Source organism: Triticum aestivum, chromosome 5D (genome assembly GCF_018294505.1).
Source record: "Triticum aestivum cultivar Chinese Spring chromosome 5D, IWGSC CS RefSeq v2.1, whole genome shotgun sequence".
NCBI classification, from domain to species: Eukaryota; Viridiplantae; Streptophyta; class Magnoliopsida; order Poales; family Poaceae; genus Triticum; species Triticum aestivum.
In genome coordinates this window covers 532,657,746-532,665,210 of record NC_057808.1, presented here as the reverse complement: position 1 = coordinate 532,665,210, position 7,465 = coordinate 532,657,746, and positions in this window count along the sequence as shown.

Below are 7,465 nucleotides of genomic sequence, written 5' to 3'. Positions count from 1 at the left end.
GCAGTACTGGCTTCGAGATTTTTGATAGGCTTGGCTTCAATCCATTTGGTGAACTTGTCGACTGCCACGAGCACATGAGTGAAGCCGCTCCTACCCGTTCTCAGAGGTCCAACCATATCCAATCCCCAAACAGCAAAGGGCCAGACGAGTGGAATGGTCTTCAGGGCTGATGCAGGCTTGTGAGACAGGTTGGAGTAAAACTGGCAACCTTCACATTTGTCGACTATTTCTTTTGCCATCTCATTTGCTCGCGGCCAATAAATTTCCGCTCGGTATGCTTTGGCCACAATGGTCCGAGAGGACGCATGGTGACCACAGGTCCCCGAGTGGATGTCGTTGAGGATCACTCGACCTTCTTCTGGCGATATGCATTTCTGGCTGACTCTAGTTATACTTTCTCTAAACAACTGTCCTCTTATCACAGTAAAGGCTTTGGATCGACGGACGATCTGTCGGGCCTCTTCTTCGTCCTCTGGGAGTTCCTTCCTAAGAATGTACGCGATGTACGGCACTGTCCAATCGGGAGTGATGACCAAAACCTCCATGATCAAGTCGACCACAGCTGGGACTTCGACTTCAGTCGGATCAGTGGCACTCTTTGGTTGTGGGGGCTCTTCAGTGAAAGGATCTTCCTGAACTGAAGGTGTATGAATATGTTCCAAAAACACATTGCTGGGAATGGCTTCCCTCTTGGAACCTATCTTTTCCAAATCATCAGCTGCTTGATTTTTCAGTCGGGGTATGTGATGGAGCTCTAAACCCTCAAACTTCTTCTCTAACTTTCTCACTGCATTGCAATAGCCAGCCATAGCCGGGCTTCTGACGTCCCACTCCTTCATTACTTGATTAACCACCAAATCCGAGTCGCCGTAGACCATGAGGCGACGGACGCCGAGTGAAATGGCCATATGCAACCCGTACAAAAGTGCCTCATATTCAGCTTCATTGTTGGACGAATCAAAATGAATCTGGAGAACATAGCTGAGCTTGTCACCTCGGGGGGATACCAATACTACCCCAGCACCAGAACCATTCGGCATCTTAGATCCATCAAAGAACATGATCCAACGCTCCGAGTGAATCTGAGTCGGCAGTTGTTGTTCGACCCACTCGGCGAGGAAATCTGCTATTGCCTGGGACTTGATAGCTTTCTTTGCCTCAAACTTGATATCCAAGGGAAGGAGTTCAATCGCCCACTTTGCCACTCGAGCAGTTGCATCTCTGTTGTTCAGAATTTCTGACAATGGTGCATCGCTGACGACTGTAATGGAGTGATCAGAGAAATAGTATGCAACCTTCTTCGTGGTCATGTAAATACCATAAACAAGCTTCTAATAATGTGGATATCTTTGCTTGGATGGAGTCAGAACTTCAGAAACGTAGTATACTGGGCGCTGAACTTCATAGGCTTTTCCTTCTTCTTCCCGCTCGATCGTGAGTACTGTACTGACAACTTGTCCAGTGGCTGCAATATAAAGCAGTAAGGGCTCTTTGCTGATTGGGGCAGCGAGTACCGGCTGGGTGGAAAGCAGGGCTTTGAGCTCTGCAAACGCTGCATCAGCTTCAGGAGTCCACTCGAACTTGTCAAATTTCTTCATCAATCGGTAAAGAGGCAATGCCTTTTCACCGAGGCGAGAAATGAATCGACTCAAGGTGGCCAAACAACCTGTAAGCTTCTGGACATCATGCACACGCACAGGGCGCTTCATCCGGAGTATGGCACCAACTTTCTCTGGGTTAGCGTCGATCCCTCGTTCGGAAACGAGGAAGCCGAGTAACTTTCCGCCGGGAACTCCGAATGTGCACTTTGATGGATTAAGCTTGATATCATACCTTCTCAGGTTGGCAAAGGTTTCAGCAAGGTCAGCCAGCAGGTCAGAACCTTTACGCGACTTGACTTGAGTGATTTGAGTGAGCAGGCACTTCTGAATCATCCTCATGAATGTGGCTCCAGCGTTCTTGAGACCGAATGGCATGGTGACATAACAAAAACACCCGAATGGAGTGATGAAAGCTGGTTTTATCTCATCGGGTCCATACAGTCGGATCTAATGATACCCGGAATAGGCGTCTAGAAAAGACAGGTGCTCACATCCCGAGGTCGAGTCGACGATCTGGTCGATGCGGGGGAGAGGAAAATGATCTTTCGGGCAGGCCCGATTGATATGCTTGAAGTCAATGCACATGCGAAGTGAGTCGTCCTTCTTGGGGACCATGACAACGTTGGCGAGCCACTCGGAGTGGAAAATCTCTCGGATGAACTCAGCCGCCAGGAGCCGAGCCACTTCCTCACCAATTGCCTTTCTCTTCTGTACGGCTGACCGTCGAAGATGTTCCTTGACTGGTTTCACTTTCGGGTCGACTCGCAAATGGTGCTCAGCCAGTCCCCTGGGTACACCCTGCATGTCAGAGGGTTTCCATGCGAAGATGTCCTAGTTCTCACGGAGGAACTGGATCAACGCTTCTTCCTATTTGCTATCGAGTGATGTTGAAATATGAGTAGGAGCAGCATTAGGATCGGTCGGGTGAATATGAATCGGCTTCGTTTCACCGGACGACTGAAATGCAGAATCTGTGGCAGGCTTCTTAGCTCGCAACAAATCACTCGGGTCTGCATTCTTCCGGTATTCTTGCATTTCGACTGCTGCCATTTGTGCATCGGCGATTTTTGAGCCCTTCTGGAAGCACTCTTATGCCTTCTGCCGATTGCCAGTGATTGTGGTCACTCCTCTGGGACCAGGCATCTTCAATTTGAGGTACACGTAACATGGTCGAGCCATAAAACGTGCATAAGCAGGCCTACCCAGAATAGCATGATAAGCACTCTAGAAATCCACTACTTCAAATGTCAACTTTTCCTTGCGGTAATTCTTGGAATCACCGAAAACCACATCAAGGGCGATCTGGCCGGGTGATTCAGCCTTCTTGCCAGGTATAACGCCATGGAAACTCATATTGCTTTCACTAAGCTTGGACATCGGAATGCCCATTCCCTTCAAGGTTTCACCATAAAGGATATTCAGGCCGCTACCACCATCCATTAGCACTTTGGTCAGTCGAGTGCCTTCAACAACTGGGTCGACCACCAACGCTTGCCTCCCAGGGGTGGCGATACGCGCTGGGTGATCAGACTGGTCGAATGTGATGGCAGTCTGAGACCACTTCAAATAACTGGGTGTTGCCGGAGCAACCATATTTACCTCTCTGTTGATAACTTTCAGTCGACTCTTGCTCTCCACATCGGCAAAAATCATCAGAGTGGAATTGATGTTGGGAAAACCATCGTCATCTTCTTCCTTATCCCCATCCTTGTCCAACTCCTTTTCCGTCTCATTGGGTTGCTTTTCTCAGAACTGCTGGATCAAAACTCGACACTGTCGAGTGGTATGTTTAGGATAAATCAGATTACCCTCTTCGTCCTTTTTGATGTGAATGTGACATGGAAAATCCAACACATCATTTCTGGCTTGATCTTTCACTTTCTTGGGGGTCCAGGGCCCTTTGGGCTTCCCCTTGAACTTTCCTTGAGCCACGACTAAGGCTTCACCAGGAGCAGCTGGCTCGGCCTTGCGCTTCTGTTTCCGACTGGAATTCCCTCCTCCGGTTTCCTGGGCGACTGTTTTGTGCTTGGCACTCCGGAGTCGGTCTTCCTCTTAGCCGTTAGCGTATTTGGTGGCAATCTCCATCATCCGAGTCAGGGACATATCCCCTGTCCGACCGAATTTCAGATTCAACTCTCGATACTTAACGCCTTCTTTGAAGGCACAAACTGCTTGGTGATCTGACACATTCTTCATTGTATGGTGTAACGTGATCCATCTTTGGATATAATCTCTCAAGGTTTGATTCGGTTTTTGCACACAATGTTGTAATTCTGTCAACCCCGCTGGTCGTTTGCAAGTACCTGCAAAAGTCCTAACAAACACTCGGGCGAGTTCTTCCCAACTGAATATACTGCCAGGTGCTAACTGGTTCAACCATGCCCTGGCAAAGCCTTCCAACATCAGAGGAAGGTGCTTCATGGCCACTTCATCATTGCCAACACCAATTTGAACAGCCACTCGGTAGTCTTCAAGCCAAGTGACAGGCTTAGACTCACCAGTAAACTTGCTGACTCCAGTCGCCAAGAAGTTGGGAGGAATCACTGCGGCCCTGATGGCTCTGCTGAAACACTCGGGACCTAAAACGTGCACTCTGCTGCCAGTCGGGTAATCTCTGTCATGACCTTCTCTGTGTGCTCTGTTCCTGTCAACCAGACCTTGAACGAGAATAGATTTCGCATCAAAGCCCGGCTCCCTCGGGTCGACTGGTACTCTTCGCCCGCCACTGTGGGGGCGTTTGTCATCATGCTGCCGAGGAACATATGACCCACTCCTTGGAGGAGGCGTGGGCACTCGACGACGGTCATCGTGGCCGAGTCGGTGATCGTATTGCTCATGGTTTCTGTACTGATCTTGCCTGTGTCCACGTCCTTCACGCCGCGGGGGCGATCTTGGGCTGTGAGCCGACTGAACCGTATCTGCCATCACAGATCTGTTATGAATCCTATTCCGCGACTGAGATATTGTTGTGTTCTGCTCTCCGGCCGCCCGGAGCAAGGCCCGGATCTGCATCAAACCTCTGCTAGCCTCCGACTGGGAAGGCTGAATTAACTCTGCTATGCGGGCTGCTGCCGTGAGATTTTGAATCGGAGTGCGATATACCTGAGGTTGAGGCGGAAAAAGCTGTCGTCGACTGGACTCAGGGATCCGCTGCCGAGCACGCTCGTCGAGTGCATGTTGCAGGTTCTCCAGTCGAGTGCGCTCAGCCAAGTTGGCCAAGCGTGCCTCCTCCAAGGCCCGGGCCTCGGGGGTTTCTCCAACGATAGGAGTGTGAAGCGCATCCATATTGCGGCGGCGAAGCTCTTCCCTCTGCTGCGAAGAAAGGGGCTCGGGGCGGTACTCTTCGTGAACGCGCGACGGATCGCCACCACCATCACCACCGTCGTCGCAGGGGAAGCCAGGAGGACTGTGTGGTCCGTTGACCATCAAGACTTCCACCGCGGGATCGTTGCTGTCGCACTCGGATGCGGTCTTGACGGAGCCAGTCGACAGGTCGAACAGGCTGTAGAGAGTTTCGTCGGGCTCGATTGCCGCGACTTGTGGGGTGGCCGACTGACGGGCCACCGCGTGTCTCAACCACCGCTGGAGCCGTGACCGACCGAAACGCTTGCGCTGGCGAACAGCAGGGGGCGAGGACACCATAGGAGCCGACCGATACTGGGTCGACGGCTGCCGGAGAAGGACGCCGCAGACGCACGCGCGAAAATGCGTCGCCCCGCGGACGGGGAGCGCCTCGACGTCGAGTGGAGCTTCCTGAAGCCAAGCGGAGTCGTCGGCCACGAAAACGAGCGCGCCGAGACGGATCTCGCGGCCCTCAACCAGTTCGCCGGCGGAAACCATGATGATGAGAATCGGGAAGAATCGCAACTCCACCAAAAAGTCGCTAAGACACCAACCCCACGGTGGGCTCCAACTGTCGTGGATCTAAGACTGACAGTAGAATGGGGGGTAGGTATGAGGAGGCAAGATCCTAGCTATGGTGAAGTTGTACACACAAGTTTTACGAGTTCAGGCCCTTCACAGAGGAAGTAACGGCCCTACGTCTCGGTGCCCGGAGGCAGTCGACTGGATTATGTGTGTGTGTGTTACAGGGGGTGCGAACCCTTGTGCCAGAAGAGGGGGGTGGCTTATATAGAGTGCGCTAGGACCCCGGCCCTCCTCCGTTACCAAGAGTTCAATGTACATAAAGAGGAGGCGTTACTGATAACTCCAGCCTTAAATGCCTTAATGGCCTTAAAGGCTACAGAGTGAACGCTTGTCCGTTGCTGTTCTGGATGACTCCTGGTCTTCAATAAGTCGAATGGATTCTTGTACGGTCGAGTGGTCGAGTGACCTCAGGGAGGAGGGGTCTCCGAGTAGCTGGGAGGTCGAGTGGATTGCACTCGACACCTTTGTTGGGCCCTCCCTGTTGTCTCTTGAGCTTCTTTGCTTCTAGGACAGTGACCTTGGATAGGGCGTATAGGTCAGGCCTATGACCCTACCCCAGGTCTATGTCATCATCAGGTCATGCTTCTAAAATTTCTGAAGAACTAATGTGAATAGATAACATAGAATGGAAACTTCAACAATTCTATATTTTCTACAGTGAAGATTAACCGTGTGACCTACATACCAACCCATGACAGACGAGAAGGAAGTAGTGAAGTCCGATGTTCTAAAAAGAGAAAGGCAGGGCTCAGTTGGGATGGAATGGTCAATCAAGTCAAGGTTCTCGTCTTTGTTGGCGAAACGATGGGAGAGAAATCACATTAGTGATTGTTTCAACCATTCGTCGTTCTCAACGTCTAAGGAAACATGTCGAGGTAGGTTAGAACACCTTCTTATCCTCTTCCTTACTAGGCATGTACACTTCCCTTCTGGCCTTCATCTTTTGCTGCGCGTGGATCTAGAACTCGGTCCTTTTTCTGATCTATCCACTTCTCCAAACTAACGGGTTGCAAAGCTAGCCCCCTCCCGCATATTCCAAGTAGGTTGGGCATCGCCCAGGGTTGTCATATTCGTAAAAAATGTAGATTCTAGTAATCAAAGTCGCATAATCAGAATGGTTAGTTTGAATCGTAAAGTCGTAGAATTGTAACAACCTTGGTATCACCGTTTGCTCTTCCTTGAGTCTAGCACCACGAAAGGGCCACCTAGCCTAGGGGCCCCACTCATATTCAAAAGGGACCTACTTTTTGAGACAATGCTAGTTATAGGTTGCGTTTTTATCATGCTGGTGGCAAGTTTGGTAATGACAAGGTGGCGGTGGCTGCAAAACTCTGGCGCCCAATAGGGAAGATTGCCCTAACTGTTTTGAATGGATGTCTTATTGGGATGAGACGATGTGCTGATTTGACATCACATGGCAACGACAACTTCTATTGAGGGGAGAGAGGAGCGATAGGAGGTAGGCGGCAACCGAAGGAGGCGAAGACAGGAAGAAGAAGAAGAAGCTGGTGGCGGAAGCCGACAAGATTTGAGACGTGACAAAGAAGTAGTAACACGTAAATGAGAGGGCCGCGTTGTTCGGAGAAGGACGTAATGGCCATTTCATCAGAATGTGCACACAAACGTGCATTATTGCCTTAATAAAAGACAATGCCACCTCAGGAGATAGCATAGAAAAGGAATTTTGATCCGTACTTGCTTAAAAGCTAAGTTTTGGACATTAAGTAATGCCCTTGAGGCGGTGTGAACACAAAAGACCGGAGTTGTGCTACGCCTACTAATTTAGGTCCCGAGTCGACCATGACGTTAATTCTGTGACATGTCAGTTCACTAGAAGTACGTCAACTCGTTCGTGAATAGACGTTGGATCGGATATTTCTAACTTACAACCACTGTGGATACACACAGATATGTTCAGATCGATAAAGCGAGAACAG